Source organism: Sturnus vulgaris, chromosome 20, assembly GCF_052056855.1.
Source record: "Sturnus vulgaris isolate bStuVul1 chromosome 20, bStuVul1.hap1, whole genome shotgun sequence".
NCBI classification, from domain to species: domain Eukaryota; kingdom Metazoa; phylum Chordata; class Aves; order Passeriformes; family Sturnidae; genus Sturnus; species Sturnus vulgaris.
This window is the reverse complement of record NC_142262.1, coordinates 618,567-634,021: the sequence shown is the minus strand read 5'-3', so window position 1 is coordinate 634,021 and position 15,455 is coordinate 618,567. Positions and strand designations below refer to the sequence as shown.

Genomic DNA, 15,455 nt, shown 5'->3' with positions numbered 1-15,455 from the left:
GAAGGTGTGTGTGTGGGGGGATCTTTGGCCTGAGGCTGTGGCCAAGGAGGAGGAGATGGAGCAGGGCAGGACAGGGAAGATGGATCTGAGTGTGGAGGAAATGGATCACAGGGATGGAGCAGGAATTGTGAAGTGTGGCTTCACTCCTGGGCATTCCCCCGGTGTCCTGGTGTGGGATCAGAGCTCCCTGCCCCAGTCGATGGCAGTGCTGCCTCCCAGGGCAGGACAGTGCAGGGCAGGTGGATTAAAATCACAGCAGCCAAGGGAGAGGAGAGAGCTCGCTTCACTTCACACTGTTAATTAATCTCTGAGCCAATGAGGATGCTCTCATCTGGTCTTTACTTAATCCATATCCCAGAAATCCTCAAATTATGTCATTTGTTCAATACAGATGAAATTAATTATTCTGGGAAATAGGCAACAAGTTGCATTTCTGCTGTTCCTTATCGTGTAATCAGATGTGCAGGAGCTCGGTGCAGCAGCAGGGGGATCTCCTGTGGCCAGCAGCAGACACTGAGCAGCAGCAGCTCTGAACCTGTCCCTGTCACCTGGAGCCATGGGCTGGCTGCTGCCAGACCCGGGGGGATGGGGACGCTCTGGGATCGCCAGGGATGGAGGTGCCAAGGAGCCTCCACCCAGGGTTTAGCCCCTCTCAGCCCCCTGCTCCTTCCTGATTTATTCTTGGGGTCTTGCAGGGCTTCCTGGGGCACCCAGAGGGAAGGATTCCCCTGCAGCCCTCCCAGAGCCCTGCCCAACTTCCCTGGGCCTGCAGGATGTGTCCCCACACCCCACGACTTTGGGGCAGCGGGGGAAGATCCTCATCAGGATGGGTCAGAAGGGCTGGGACACAGAATTACAGCGATTTAATGGAGTAATTAACTCATTAATGGAGTTACTGTGGGGACGTGCTGCTTGAGGCTCTGCACAAGCCGGGATCTCGTGGGGAGCACTGAAGGTGATGCCCAGAGGTGTTAGAGGCACACTCTCAGTGCAGGGCTGCTCCCTGCCCTCCCCAGTGGCTCTGAGCATCCCAGGCACATCCCAGAGGGGCTGCAATGACAGAGCCCAGCCACGAACAGGCTCAGGTGGCAGGACCAGCCCCTGCCCTCACCCCCTCTCCCTGCTCAGCCTGAGGGGTTGTGGGGATCCCTGACCCCTTCCTGGGGGGAAGGCTTTGCTGTAAGAGGTTAAGGCAGGTAGCAGCTCGCACACAACTAGCACAGAAAGAGCTGCTGTAGCAAAAAATCCATAGTGGTTGTTTGCTAAAATAGCTGTAATGAATTGAAAAAGATGACAAGCTGATCAAGGCAGCTGCTGGGAGGTGCCAGGGCCCTCAGCCCAGCTCTGCAGCTCACCTGGGTCACCCAACATGGCAGAATCCTTTCAGAGGAGAGAAAAATGTAGTTTCTCTCTGTCCTATTAATTTAAATAAATTACCTATTACATTAGCTGCACTTAAAGCAAAGCAAGAAATCAATCCCCTGCCTCAGCTGCTCTAAAATCCTTGTTTTGCACCATGAAACCAGTAATTGTCAGAGGACCCCGTGCAGGAATGTCTGGTGGTGAGGGGCTGGGGGGGGGGGGCTCAGGCTGTGTGTCTGGGGGAGTACTGGGGGCACAGACCTGCTGCCCTGGCCACAGCAGTGCAGGTACCCTGTGGTACCCGCAGGTGAGTGCCCGGGCCCCGTGGGCAGCCCTGTGCCAACCTGGCAGCAGTGCAGTGCTGGGATCTCCCCACACATCCCTGGGATTGGCACCTCAGAGCAGCCCCAGGGCAGGGGCACGGTTTGATGTTGGATCCCAGCACGCCCAGCTCCCTTCTGTGAGTGGGTGAGCAGAGCCAGAGCCCTGCCCAGCGGGCAGAGTGGGATGGAGACAGGGATGGGGACAAGGGATGGATGCAGGAAGCAGCTGGGGGCAGAGGTGCAGGCAGGGATGCAGGGATGTGGGCAGGGACCCCTGTAGGGAGCTGGGCAGGGCAGGGTCCCACAAGGCAGGGCAGATTTCAGAGCAGCCTTTCAGACATGGCTGTTCCCTTTGTTTTTTTCCTGCTGAAACTGCTGCCTTGTGCAAAGCTGCTCGAGCTCCTCAGATAAATTAGCATCCAGGGGATTGTTTTCCTCTACATTTTGTGCCGTTGCATAAGAGGGAGGAACAGAGGAGCCCAAGGAGCAGATTGCTTTGGAGAAGCGTGAAACAGCCACAGCCGGAGCTGCTGCCCCTCCTGGCCAGCACCTTCAGCCGGGTGAGGCTCCAGGGTAGGAGCTGGGTCCCCTGGGTCCCCTGGGCAGGACAGGGACTCCAGAGGTTCTTCCCAGGACATCCCCTGGCTGATCCCAGGTGTCCCAGTTCGCAGGGAGACCCAAGGAAGCTCCAGATACGCCGGTGTGGGAGCTCTGGGGGCTTTTCGGGGGAAAAGGAGGAGGAGGAGGAGGAAGGTATCAGTATCCACCCAGCTGCCTCTCCCTGACCCGACCCCATTGATTGTACCGATCCCAGAGTGAGGAGAGGTGTGAGGATCAATGTTCCTCAGCACAGCCTGAGGGTTTGGTTTAACCCATCCCGCGCCCCAGTGCGGGTCCCTGCGCTCCCCCAGGCTCAGGGACTCCTGCCCTGGTCCTGCTGCCCAGGCTGGGCTCCTGAACTCTTTATTCCCTGCTGAGCCTGACCCATCCCATCCCATCCTGCCTTCGGGTGCCTTCCCTGGGGGATTTCCCTGTGCCCGAGCGGTGGGAGAGATGCCCATGGGCTTCTCGGGCAGCCCCTCCGTGCCACCTCCCCGGATGGCTCCAGTCCGGTGCGGGCTGGACTCAACCTCCCTACACACCCCAGAATTATTGCTTCAGCTTCCCGTAAAACTCCCGAGAGCAGCTGGGAATGAGCAGGGGCAGGATGAAAGACCCGGCGAGGCTCAGATTTGCGGGAGGGGAAGGGAGAGGAGGGAAGGGGCTGCGGAGCTGCCGGGGGGGAGGAGGGAGCTGCGGGGCGCCGGGGGAGCTGGAAATGCTTTCATAACCCTCAGCCAGAGTGATTTTCTGAGGCATAAGTGATGGAGGTAAATAGGATTATCTCACAGAAGGGACCAGTGAAATAATAAACATCTCATCCAGCGCCGCCCCGGTAAATGAGTGGGGGTGCGGGGGAGCAGCGCGGGGGGAGCCCGGGAGGTGCCGGGGGTCGGGGCTGACCCCGAGCCCTCCTCGCTGCTCCCCGGGTCTGACTGCGGATCTGAGGGGTGCGGTGGCCACAGGCAGGGCACAGTAGCCCGGGTCTGACGGGGAGGAGCAGTGCTGGGGGTCCGAGGGGTGCCGGGGGTGTGGTGCTCCTGCCCTCCACAGGGATCCCCTCGGGACACTGCAGGAATAAAGGCACAAAAGTGCCCCTTGACTTTGTTGTGGTGACAGTCTGAGTCTCCTCGGGCTGGGAGAGGCTCTTTAGCTGCATTAACAATCTGAGATCTGATGGGAAAGATGAAATAACTCAGTCTCCTCCCCACCACTCACTTGAGACTCTGGCAGAATTGCCACAATTAGGAAAATTCACCTCGAAGCTTCATCTGTAAAGGACCAAACCATGAGGAAATGTTTGGCCCAGAGGGAAGCAGAGGAGGAATTTCAGCTGCCTCTCATCTTTCATCATTTGCCTTCTCCAGCTCCTATCTTGGCAGCCCCAGTATTTTGCTTTGTCTCCTTCAGGTGACTAATCATTGGACTAATTAGTTGCTAATCAATGTTTAATTAAAATGTAGCTGGTAATTACTGGAGGTGGTACTGCAGGTTGGCTAAGAAGCGTTGTGGAAATATTTTTAGGGGCAGTTCACAGGGAGCTGGGCCCCTTTCCTCGGCTCAGGGCTGTCCCAGGTCCCCTCCCCTGGGAGCTGCAGGTGTCACACACCTGGAGCTGGCTCTGGTGCCTGGGCCCAGCTCGTGGTGGGGACTCCAGAGCATCCCTGGCACTTTCCCGTGTGGCAGCTGGGGATGGAGGTGCCTGGGCAGGGTGGGATGTGGAGGGATCCACTGGGATGGAATGGGGAGCAGGATCCCAGTGCCCTGCCCAGGGCTGTGAGCCCCTGGCTTGGGGAGCTGTGTGAGCGTTTGGGGTGCTGGTGAGTGTCTGGCCAAGATCCCAGTGCAGGGGTGCAGCTCCTGCCCTCCCTGGCCAGCCTCTGCCTGAACCCCAGGGAGCTGAGCCAGGAGGGATGGAGGCAGAGGCTTCACTGCAGACAGGAGCCATTCGATGGTAAATATTCCATCAGCACTGCTATGTAGGTCAGCCAGGTGTGCTGCCTCAGGTACCTCAGGGCTATTCCAGCCCTCAGCAGGGAGCTCATTAACTGCAGCTCCTCCCCCTCCCTGTGTGCCCGACTGGGGCAGGGGCTGCTCGCGGGTCTGGGGGCACCGTGCCCTGTTCGAGGGCTCTGAACCCCTTACAGCTCCATGGGGTGGCACCTGAGGGAGGGGCAGGGACCCCCAGGGTGCCCGTGCAGGAGCTGTGTCCCCTCCCTGGTGCTGACAGGCGCTCTGTGGGTGCCAGTGCCACCATTTACATTCTCCCTGCTCCTCACGTCCCTTATTTCACTTCACTTGTCATTTTATGGCTCACTTTAATGCCTTGAGAGCAGACCCACAGGACAGCAAGGTCTGGTGCTGCAGAGGGTCCTGTGGCAGACACGGTGGCTCCATCCAGCTGGAGACACTGGAGCACAGCGAGCGTGCCTCTGTCTGGGTCAGGCAGTGTGTCTGTCACCTGGGGAGGAGCAGGGATACGGTTTTTGGGGAAAAACATTATTTATTTTTTCTCCTCCTGCTAGTTAAGAGGAAAATGCTGACAGCAGCCCAGGGGTTGGGTGGTTCGGGTGGTGCCAATGGCAGGAACAAGCTATGTTTAGAAATAATTGCTTTGTCTTTCACAGAGGTATTAGTGCCTCCATGCTGGCAGCTACAGGAATTAGCTGGAAGTTTTGGTGACACAAACACAGAAGCAAAATTATTGCTACTTATCATCACTTGTGTGTGTGTGAGGGGAAAGGGACTTTACCAGGGCAGAGAAAGGGAAGCAGTGGAGCAGAGGGGCTGGAGCTGGGGGTCTCCAGCACAAGGGCACGTCCTCGGGGGAGCCCAGCCCTGCTGGCCCGTGCTCCAGCAAAGAGATGCTGGTTTTATTCCAAGGGTGTGTGCCCATCCCTGGGGCACAGTCACAGGGGCCCTGCAGTCCCGGGGCTGGGGAATGGCACATCCTGCAGCTGCTGTGGGAAATTCAGTGCTGGGATCCTCCTGCAGTGCCCAAGGTGCTCAGGGCTGATCCGGGTGAGCAGCACAGCCATGGTGAAGGTTCCCTGGGGTAAAATTCTGCTCTCCCTGGCTGCTGCTGTGCCCAGTCCAGGCTCCTCCTTGGGTGGAGGAGCAGACGGGGGGTTCAGGGGTGGCAGTTTGGTTTGTTCACAGGGGACTGGGTGGCAGTGTCGTGTCACAAGCCGAGGCTCCCCCGCGGGATGTGGGCGCTCGGCGGAGGAGCAGCAGCTCTGTGCGGAATCCCTGGATGGGAATGGGAGGATCCTCCCCCAGAGGAGCCAGCAGAGCCCCTCGGGAGGCTGCTCTCCGTGCATGGCAGAGCTGCTGCTCCGTGGGGAGCAGCCGGGGATGCGGCCCCGGCTCCGCTCTGCGCTGTTTGTTTGTGCCCGGCTCCGGCAGCGCCTCCCGCTGGCACCGTCCCCGCCCGTCCCTCGGCGGCCTCCGAAAAGTAAAGCTGAGCGTTTGGAAGGAGCAGATCTCTGATGAAACAGGGCCGTTCATGCTTCCAGATAGTAAATTCCGGGCAGAATATTAAATAATTTCCTCTTCAATGATCCCAGTTAATTTAATTAGCTCTTGTTCCCCCGATAGAGCTGTCGCCGTGATGTGTGGATGTGGGGTGGAGTGGAGGGGATGCCTCTGCCCCTTCCTGGGCTTTTCCAGTTGTGTCCCCAGCATCACCTCCCTGCTCGTCCTTTGGAGCCAGATCCCAGCTCCAGCTGCTGCCGTGGGGAGGGACTGGGTGTGGAAGCTCCTTTCTGCTCTGCCTGGAGGGAGCAGGGGCTGGGGAAAATCTCTGATGTTTTGGGTGATTGTCCAGGGCCTTTTCTGTCACTGCTTGAGAGCTGGGTCCAAGAGGGAAATGGGAATCACACAAGTAGTTGACTTTCAGGAGAAATGTTTTCTGTGGTGATTTTGGTGTCGCTGGTGATTGCTTTTTTTTTTCTGTGTATGTGATGTTTGGTTTGTTTTTGCAAGTTTTAGAATATCAGAGCAAAGAGGGGGGAAAAAAAATCTCTTTGCGAAGGAAGCAGCTAATAGTGGGTTATAAATGTGTCCCTGGCACGGTTCATTAGCTGCCATGACATATTGAGGGCTGGGAGCGGTGTGATACCAGCAAATCAATTCTGAATTTCATCTGAGAAGGAATGTGGGGAGGCCAGATCATGCAACATGTTACCAAACATTCCTTCCCAGCCAGAACGGAGCTGCTCCTCTCTCCGGGTGCTGCTCCTGCTGGGCTGCAGTGCAGAATGCAAAATAAATAAATAACCAAGGATCTCATTTACTGATGATTAATTTGCATAATTAGTGCTGTGTCAAATCACTTCACCGAGGTGCAAGGCACACTCTGCTGAGGTGTTTGCATGGACATCTTCGCAGGTTTCCCCCAGCTCACCTCATTTCACTCCTGGCAATCTCCCGAGGATGTCACGCTGCTGTTGTGGGATTTCACAGGCTCCAGGGGGATGTGAGAGCTGGGGGTCTGCAGGGCCAAACCCCTGCCAGCCTTCTCGTGCCCCGTGCTGCTGCTGGAGCAGTGCCCTGCCCTGGAAATGTGTGTGCCAGTGGGTGGCCGTGCTCTGGAGCCAGGGATGAGCTCAGCCCGAGCTCTGCTGTGGGCACAGACCTGCGGGCCCCGGCCAGTGCCAGCTCCCTGCAGAGGGCAGCGAGGTGAGGGCTCAGTCCCGGCTCTTCCATATCCACCTGCTGCTCCCTTGGTGCTCCAGGGATGCTTTGGGAAGGGGCTCAGGGCCAGGGATGAGGTTTGGGGACCTGGGAGGGCGGAGCAGTGTCCGAGTGCTCGGCAGGACTCACCGCCGTGTGTCCCTCGCTTTTCCAAGGGTTTTTCCCTCTTTGCAGGGTGATTTCTGTCCCCGAGCGCGGCTGCTGCTGCCGCCCCCATCGCTTGGCATCAGGGCAATCGCAGCAGTGGAGCAGCGGCGCTTCCCCGTCCTCCTCCTGCTCTGAGCAGGGACTGAGGTCCGAGCACGGTCTCGGCTTTGGGCTCCTTCCCTCCCTGGAGCAGGGGGATGCCGGCAGGTGAGGTGTCCATCGGTGCCAAAAATACGTGGAATTCTCTAAAGCACGCAGCGCTGCGGGCAGCCCCGGTCACATCCCTGCTCCTGCTCCCTGTAATGGATATCAGATTGTTCTCCCAATCTTGGCATTGTTTCAATAATTGACTGATGCAGCGCAATGTTCACTGATTTAATAAGTTTGTTAGTGTAATAGAGGCTCAGGATTTCGCTGTTAATGTGCAGTGACAATTGCATTGTAGATTTGCTCATTATGTTACATAACTTAGCTATAAAATCTATCGGAAATTATATTTAAAAAAGCATTATTGCAGAAACCATCAGCATGGCTCTCCCTGCTCCTCCCACGGTGCTTTGCAGTCTGTCAGTGCCTCGCTGGGACTGCTCGTTCCGCTTGGGGTTTTTTGGGTCAGGGCATCTGACACTTGCCAAAAAACCACCCCCAGGTCTTGCCGTGTCATCCCACCTTCTCCACTGCGGCCATGGGTGGTGCAGGTACCTGGAGTTCTGGCAGCGCTCTGGGGAGAGCTCCAGCTGGCCCCGTGCCCCCGGCCCTTGGTGGGACAGGCACTGGCAGGTGAAGCTCTTGGCAGGTCCAGGTTTGAGGTGCGGGGCTGTGTCGGAGCTGAACACGCTGCAAAGCTGCCCAAAAACCTCTCCTTTTTGGGCAGGGTCCTGAGGAGGGGCTGGACATCCTTTGGGCACCTCAAAGTTGAGGGTCCCTGAGAGCCATGGGGAGGATGTGGGGGCTGTTGCCTCCTTGTCTCGTGTCCTCCCTGGTTCTGAGTGGCCTCTGTTCCCTTTTGGAGGAGATTCCAGGACTGGCTCCTGGCAGTGCCCTGACTGGGGCACGATGCTCAGCCCCGGGGACTGAGGGATCCCCAGAGCTGAGGCTGTGGGGCTCCACATTCCAGCAGCTGTTTTCAGGAAAAGCCCCAGATGGAGCCCCAGTGGGTCTTGTCATCTGTGTGCTCCAACCATAGTTCTGAGGAAAACCTCCTCTTCCTTAAAGATAAAAAAATCCCACCAGCAGTAATTTAAACAACTCTGTCTGCCTCCAGATGAAGGCCCTGATGGCAAATAGGCTGTGAAATTGGCTAAGAAAAAAGGAAAATCATCTTTTTCCCAGAGTAATACTTGTTCCCGCGGTTCACAAACAGCCTTGCAGGGGTTTGTTGCCTTGTGCTGTTTCCAGCGGCTGCTCTTCCCTCCGCTGCCGCTCTGTGCATCCTCAGCCATTATCCCCCGCCTGCTCCTCCTCCTCCTCTCCCGCGGCCGGGGAGGACACTCCTACCCCTGCCCTCCCGGAGATCCCCGGCAGGTTCCCCCGGTGGGTTCCCCCTCGGTGCTTCCCGGGTGTCCCGGTGCCGGGCTCGGTCCTGTTCGGTTCCGGGGGGTTGCTCAGCATCTTAATCCCGCATCTCCATCCCGATCCTGCATCTCCATCCCGATCCCGCATCCCCATCCCGCCCGCCGGGACTGGGAACCACGTCCCGGAGCGGGTGCCAGCCGGGACCCGGCTCGGAGGCTTGGGATACAGGGAGGATTTTTGCAGAGCTGAGCTCTCTCGCATTCCCAGCTCCTCGTTCTCCAAATCTGCTGCCTGAAGCATCTCCAGCCTCAGTGAAGCGTGAGGAAGCGGCGCAGCGGGGCAGAGCCGGAGCGGGCCTGGCTGCCTTTGTCGGGAGAACAAGGGATGCTGCGCTCGGCTCCGGGGCCGCCGCCGCCCCGAGGGCTAAAAATACACCCGTGGGTCGTACAAAATACATGTGGAGATGGCTGAGGAGCAGTGCCTGTGTTCGCGGTCCTCACTCGATGGTGGCTCCTCACAGCCCTGCTGGTTTTCTCCAGTGGTGTTCAGAGCCCTCGGGGGGGAAGGGGAGTGAGGGGAGGGGGCAGTGCCTGGTTCGGGGGGCTGCGGGGGGGCTCTGCAGGAGCCCGAAGAAGTCTCAGAGATGATCCTGTGCTAAAATCAGAGGAGATAACGTCCTGATCAAGCAGGCTGTAGATATTCCAGATATTTCTCAGGAAATAGAGCTTGGGGAGCTTCACCACAGTCTTAACTATTGAGAAGCACAAATGGTTTGAGCCAGGAAAAGGTGCATGGACCCATCCATGCAGCAGGAGCAGGTCACTGTCACTGCGCTGTGACATCTCCTAGGCCGGCAGGGTTCGGGGGGCTCGGCTGTTCACTGTGAGGGATTTGGGGGGCTCGGCTGCTCATTGTGAGGGGTTCGGGGGGCTCGGCTGCGCGCTGCCGGAGCGGCCACTGCTCGCGGCTCTTTCCGAGATGGAAGCTCCCGGCAGGGAGCCCAGGAAAGGGCAGAGCAGGAGCGCTGGCAGCCGGGGGCTGCTCAGTCCGATAGCGCAGGTCTGCGCCGCTCCGCGGCTTCCCAGGGGAGGAGATGAGCAGCCGGAGAACGAGAGCCGTGAATGCCAGAGGTCTGCTCTTGCATAACACCCCAGGAAGCTTCCAGCTGCGGTGGGAATGCCCGGATCACTGCCCGGAGATCCTTAACGTGACTGAAAGGGAAGGAAGGGTAAGGGGCTGGGGCGCGCACGGAGCTTTAGTGAGTCTGGGGGATGCTACAGACCCGCATCCTGCGGGCTCCCGGCGCTGCCTGGCGTTTCCCAGTATTTGCAGTGAGGATTGGAAATCCCCTTCCCCGCTCCCGTCCAGGGGCTGACGTGAGCCTGGGCATCCCCCTCAGTGTCCGGCTGTCCCACCCGTGCCCAGGTGGACGCACAGCCATGGAATCCGTGCCCCTGAGCCGGGTTGTCCAGGGCTCTTAGCTCCGCACCACCCGCGGGGCCGCAGTGCCCGGTGCTGCCGAGGACGGAAGGGATTGGGAGACCCCCCGGGGCAGCCGCTCCGTGCCGGGGCCGCTGCTGGAGGCTCGTTTTTGGGGGAGAATCAGCCAAAACCCGGCTCTTTCCTGGCGCAGCGGTGGGAGCGCGTGTGGAGCGGCCGCGGGGCTCGGTGCGGGGGGGGGGGGGGAAGGACAGAGGGTCCCGACCCCCCCATCACGCTCGGGTGTCCCCGCAGAGGGAGGGAGGAAGGGAGGGAGGGGACCCCGGGCGGGGGGCGGCAGCCGCGGGGCGGGGCCGAGGGCGGGCGTTCGGTGGCTCCGGTGGCGCGGGCGCAGCCGTGTGCGAGGCGGCCCCGGTGAGCGCAGCCCCGGAGAGCCCGACCAGCCCGGTGAGCCCGAGCCAGCCCGGACAGAGAGCCCGACCCGCCGGCCCGGGCTGCCCCGGTCGCCGCTGCTCGGGAGATGCCGCTCGGCGGGCGGGGACCCGCGGCCGCCCAGCGCCGCCGCGGCGGGGACGTCTGAGCGCGTGAGTTCCCGGGGGCGGCCGCACCGTGGCACCCCCGCCCGGCGGCACCGGGAGCGGGGGAGGGCGGCGGGCGGGGGGCGGCTCTGGGCAGCGATGGCCACCGGGAGCCGCAGCGGGAGGCAGAGCGCAGCCCCGGGGCGGCGCTGCCGGAGCGCATCCCGGGGGAAGGCTGGAGGCTCCGGGCCGGGCGGGGGAGGCCGGGCCAGCAGCGTCCGCCCCGGCACCAGGCGGTCCCCGGTGCGCTTCGGGATCGGGTCCTGTGGTGGCGGTACCGGAGCCCGTGAGCGTTCGTGGCTGAGCCGGCCCGGTCATAGATGTGCGAGGGGCCCCGTTAAGTTTGTGTTAAGGATTCGTGATGTCCCTTAATTAGGGACAGCTGCCAACAGAAACCTGGTAACGGTCACCACCGCCTCCAGGTGAGGGTAATTTGTAGGGAAAAGTTGGGTGAGGTGGAGTCCGGATAAAGGAGGAGAGAGCCTCGCTGGGGCTGGGTGAGCTGTGGGGCAGTCAGGCAAGCGAGGAAGCGTTCACTGGGCTTTTCTTCTCCTGAATCCGTCCCCGTCCTGGAATTTCATTGTAAGACGGGCTCCCTGGGCAGGTATGTGCAGGGCTTGTGCGCCGGGAGGGGCGGGTGGATGGCGAAGGCCCTCCGGGGCTCACCTGGGTTGGTTGTGCTCTGTGGAAATGCCCAGTGCCGTTCTCCGGTGCTTTCCTGGCTCCTCAGAGCTGTGCGTGCCAGGAGCTGCACCGCGCTCAGCGCTCGCAGCATCGCTTGCAGCGTCACCTCGGAAGGCGTCAGAGCAGATGTGAAATAAACAGGCGCGGTGTGGGGCCGGGGCACGGCTGTGGGGCTGGGCACGGACCCGTCGGTTCGGGGGGAGCAGCCTGGCAAGGCGTTGGCAGCGCTCGTGTGTGCGGGCGGAGGGATGGGGGGAGCAGGGATTTCTCGGCTTCTCACTCCAGTGAGCGTGACATTAACAATCCCAGCTATTTTGGGCTGCTTTTGGTGGAGGTTTGGCACTCGCTGCCTCCAGAGATGCCTGGCTCTGGCTGCTGCGTTGTGTTCTGGGAGGGCACGGATCACCGTTGGGAAGTGCCTTGTTCTTTTTCCCTTCTGAGGTGCTAGTCATTCTCTGGGACATCCAGGGCTTGTGGTTCATCTCTGTGTTTGGGGGTGCATCCTGCTCCCCAGTGCTGTTTGCAATCTGGCCATACCCAGAGCTGGAGGCCTGGCCATGCTGGGTACAGTGCAGAGATGAAGGCACTCTGCTTCCCAAACAGCTTCCTGTTTTCAGGCTAAAATGGTTGAGGCATGGTAAAGCCTCACAAAGCAAGAAATTAAGGCTGTTTTTCTGGCTAACAGATGGAGAAAGAGCCTGGAGTTGATAATTTTCGGGGAGGGCTGATTGTAGTGGCTGGGGCTGGCAGGGCTGCCTGGACCTGGCTGTCGGTCATGGCTCATTCCTGGCTCTGGGGAGAGGTGCCGAGGCTCTGTTTGCTGTTTCACAGAAAATACTGAAGGATTTTTATTCCCCCCTGCTTTGGAGTGATCTGTGTGGTTGTTTGGCACCGTGGAGAGCCCTGGCACAGGGCACACAGCCGGGCGGTCACGGCAGCGTGTGACCCTCTGCCGGTCGCTTTTGGGGACAGAGGGGCTGGGCAGCCCCAGCCTGGCAGTGGCAGCTCCTGCTCCTCACTGGCATTTGGGGCACCGTGTGCGGGCAATGCAGGGCTGAGGTGCTGGAGGAGCATCCCTGGCGTCTCTCGTGGGCACCCTGTGCTTGGTGGCAGGGCTGTGGCCGTGCCTCTGCTGTCCTTTCCTGCTGCTCCTGGCCGCCGGGGAGGTTTTGGGATGCTTTAGGATAGCGACCCTTACTCTCTGTGATCCCTCATTTGGAAAACTCCTCTTGCAGCCTCCCTCCCCAGACTCGGCTGCTGGTGCACACGCAGCCCCTCTGTGACAAGGGCTGGGATTTTTCTCTTTCCCAGTTCCACTGTTCTCCATCTCCTGTCACTAGAACATGTCGTCCTGAGTTACCAGGATGGCTTCCCAGGCACTGGGGTGGCTGGGCAGCCTGTGCTGGTGGCAGAGCCTGTCCCTCAATGCTGCTGCTTTGCCACCCAGCACGGGACAGTTGCGTTCTTTTGCCACCGTGGCTGAGGGGAATGTCCCCAGCTGGAGGGGAGTGTGTTAGTGGGACTCGAGCCAGCTGCCTTCAGGTACTGGGGGGTGAGGATCCCCTCAGGGCCCTCTCCAGCAGCTTGGGCCAAATTCCTCCTTTGTGTGTAAAGGTTTTCAGCTGTGCATTCCTTGAATTAGTTTGTGGGCACAGCTCTCAGCTGCTCAGCTGACGGTGGATAAATCCCTCTGAAGGTTATTGAGATAATAAAAGGCATGAGGGAAGTTCCGTAATTTATTTGAGTTCTCTTTTAATTTACAGCCTTACGGGGTGAGAGCTCGGTGGATAATGAGTCCTCATGGCAGATCTGCTCCTTTCCAGGGGCCTGGCAGAGAAAGGGGAGCTGGGGGGGAGGTTTCAGTCAGGGGAAGGTGGAGGGGGCTGTGCTGGAGGTGCTGCAGTCGTGCAGCTGAGGCTGTGCAGTGCTGGGAGCCTGGAGCTCCTCGGGCATCAGCACGGAGCTGCTGCCAGTGGGGAGCTCTTCCATGGGCTGGGCCGGGCCGGTCCATCCCGGGCTGGGCTGGGCTGGGCTGGGCTGCTCTGCTCGGTGCTGCTGCCAGCAGCTTCTCCTTCCCCCTCCTCTCTCTGCACAGGCAGAGGTTGCTGTTGGTGCTCTTCCAGTGCTTTCTGCTGCAATTGTTTGAGGTATTTTGGGATGTGTGTTCCTGCAAAATTAATTGACAGGCTGGGGTACCAGATGAGGAAGCAAAATGGTCTTTTCTGTCGTTTTGTTGGTTTCTGAGATTAGAGTTGTTTTGAAGCTCTAATGAAGCAGTCTGAGGGCAGCTCTCCCCTTTGCTCTGCTCGCACGCAGATGCTCCAGGCAGCCTTGTCTTGTCCTGACCAGACAAGATGGAATTTCTGACGGGTAGAAACACACAGGAGCGCAGGATCCCTTTTCCATTATCCCTTGTTCCATTATCCACTGTGGATGTGTTCCCTCCTTCTGCCATCCTCATCACCTGGGAGGTTCAGGGATCCTGAGTGGGAGGAGGGGATCCAGAGGGTTTCCTGGCTGGGGAAGGCTGCCTTCTCCCAGTGCTCTGCTGTTGGTTTTCCCAAAGGTGAAAGGAAGTTCATGCTCCCATTTCCCTCTAGGATGCTTTTCTACCTGGGGAGGGAAACAAAAAAATTGAAAAGGCTCTCTTGGAATCTGGGCTGGTGCTGCTGTGGGAGGTGTGAGATGCTGGGATGAGGATGAGGATGGGGACAGGGATTTCCAAGCCCCAGCAGGTTCCCTCCTCCCCTCCTGTGCCCCTCTGGTGCTCAGTGCTGCCCAGGCAGGAGGTGGGGGTAAAATGGGATTTACATAGAGGAGAGAACCGGGACTAGTGGATTTTGAATGGAAGCATTGCTGCTGCTCCCTCTGAGCAGTCTGATGGATCTGGGGGTTCCTGAAAGTGGGAATCTGGGAGCTGTAATCTGCCAGAGTTCTCGGAGGGACCTGTGAGTGTGTCTGGAGAAACAGGGCGATTTACGCTGGGGAAGTCACTGCAGCTGGAATTTATGGAAGTGATAAAACAACTTTTGACAACAGGCTCAGCTCCCAGCAGCTCCTCTGCAGCAGGAGAGAATATTTTCCTCCTGTTGGATCAATAAACAATTAATTCTAAACCAGGAGCTGGAGCAAAAGGGAGAGTTTTCCAGGCTTCTAAACTCTTAATCAAGCTCTGGCTGAAACACAGATGTGAGAATCTGAGACCTCCTGATAAAATCTTGACCTTGATAACGGGTTCCTCAGTTCCTGGGCTGTGGATGATACTTCCTTGGCTGAATAAATCCTCTTGTAAATATAGAACTTGTTCCCCAATATTTATGATTCCAATGTGTTTAATGTAGCTTTGCTTAATAATCTGCTTCAAAACGCTGACATTCCCCCCACATTTTAATTGGATTCTAATTTCCATTCAGAATCAGCTTAAATTAAATGAGTTTAAAAATATAGTAAATAATACTTATAATTCACTTACTCTTACCATAAGCTGTGAAAATAAAGACTCAAATAACCCTGTAAATCTGCTCATGGTGCAGCTCTCTCCTTAGCAGAGGACCCGGCATGCTTTGGCTAAATGTGGCAGATTTGGGATTTGTGCCCAGCCGGGCTCAGGAGCTCTCGGTGCCGTGTTCTGCTCGGGCTTTGGGGGCAGGAGGGAGGGCTGGGGGTGCTGGCCCTGCTGTCCTGTGGGTGTCTGTGCGTTTGGGAGGTCCCTGCTCGCTGCTGACAAACCTTTGGCTCTGGCAGGTCCTGGAGCAGCCTTTGCTGCCGTGGCTGATGGAAATGCGATTTTAATGGAGCTCCCCCAAGCAGTGCTGGGCTCTTGGGTTGTGGGTGTGCTCCAGCACAGCCTGGCTGTGGGCTGGGAGGGTCTGTTCACTCCCCAGGGCTTACTGGGTTTCTCCCAGAGTCCGTTTTGCAGGAAAAAGGGTTTAGGGACCTCTCAGAATTTGTGCTTTGGGTGTGGGCAGTGATGGAAGCTCTGCACTGTAGGGGTGTGAGCTGCTGGGGGTGGGTGCTGTGTTCTGGCCCTGGGATGGTGATCCTTGAGGTCAGGGTGTCACTGCCCTGCTGCCTGAGTCCCTGTCTGGCAGAATCAGGACTGCAGGGCTCC

At 58.6% G+C, this 15,455-nt stretch overlaps 1 protein-coding gene across 23 annotated transcripts in view; it reads left to right on the top strand.

Annotated features, from left to right (window-relative positions):
- The window catches only part of RBFOX3 (RNA binding fox-1 homolog 3), a 123,361-nt gene that overhangs the window by 18,438 nt on the left and 89,468 nt on the right, over window positions 1-15,455 (top strand). For 4 of the 23 annotated variants that reach the window (XM_088176530.1, XM_088176527.1, XM_088176523.1 and 1 more), the window contains exon 1: window positions 10,552-10,666. The exons of 6 other annotated variants lie outside the window; for them this stretch is intronic. The gene's annotated coding sequence lies outside the window, so the exon portion shown is untranslated. Of the gene's footprint in view, window positions 1-2,134; window positions 2,246-9,696; window positions 9,871-10,551; window positions 10,667-10,836; window positions 11,265-15,455 lie in introns of those variants that run through there. 13 more of the 23 variants (XM_088176531.1, XM_014887552.2, XM_014887551.2 and 10 more) reach the window with 9 other exon arrangements.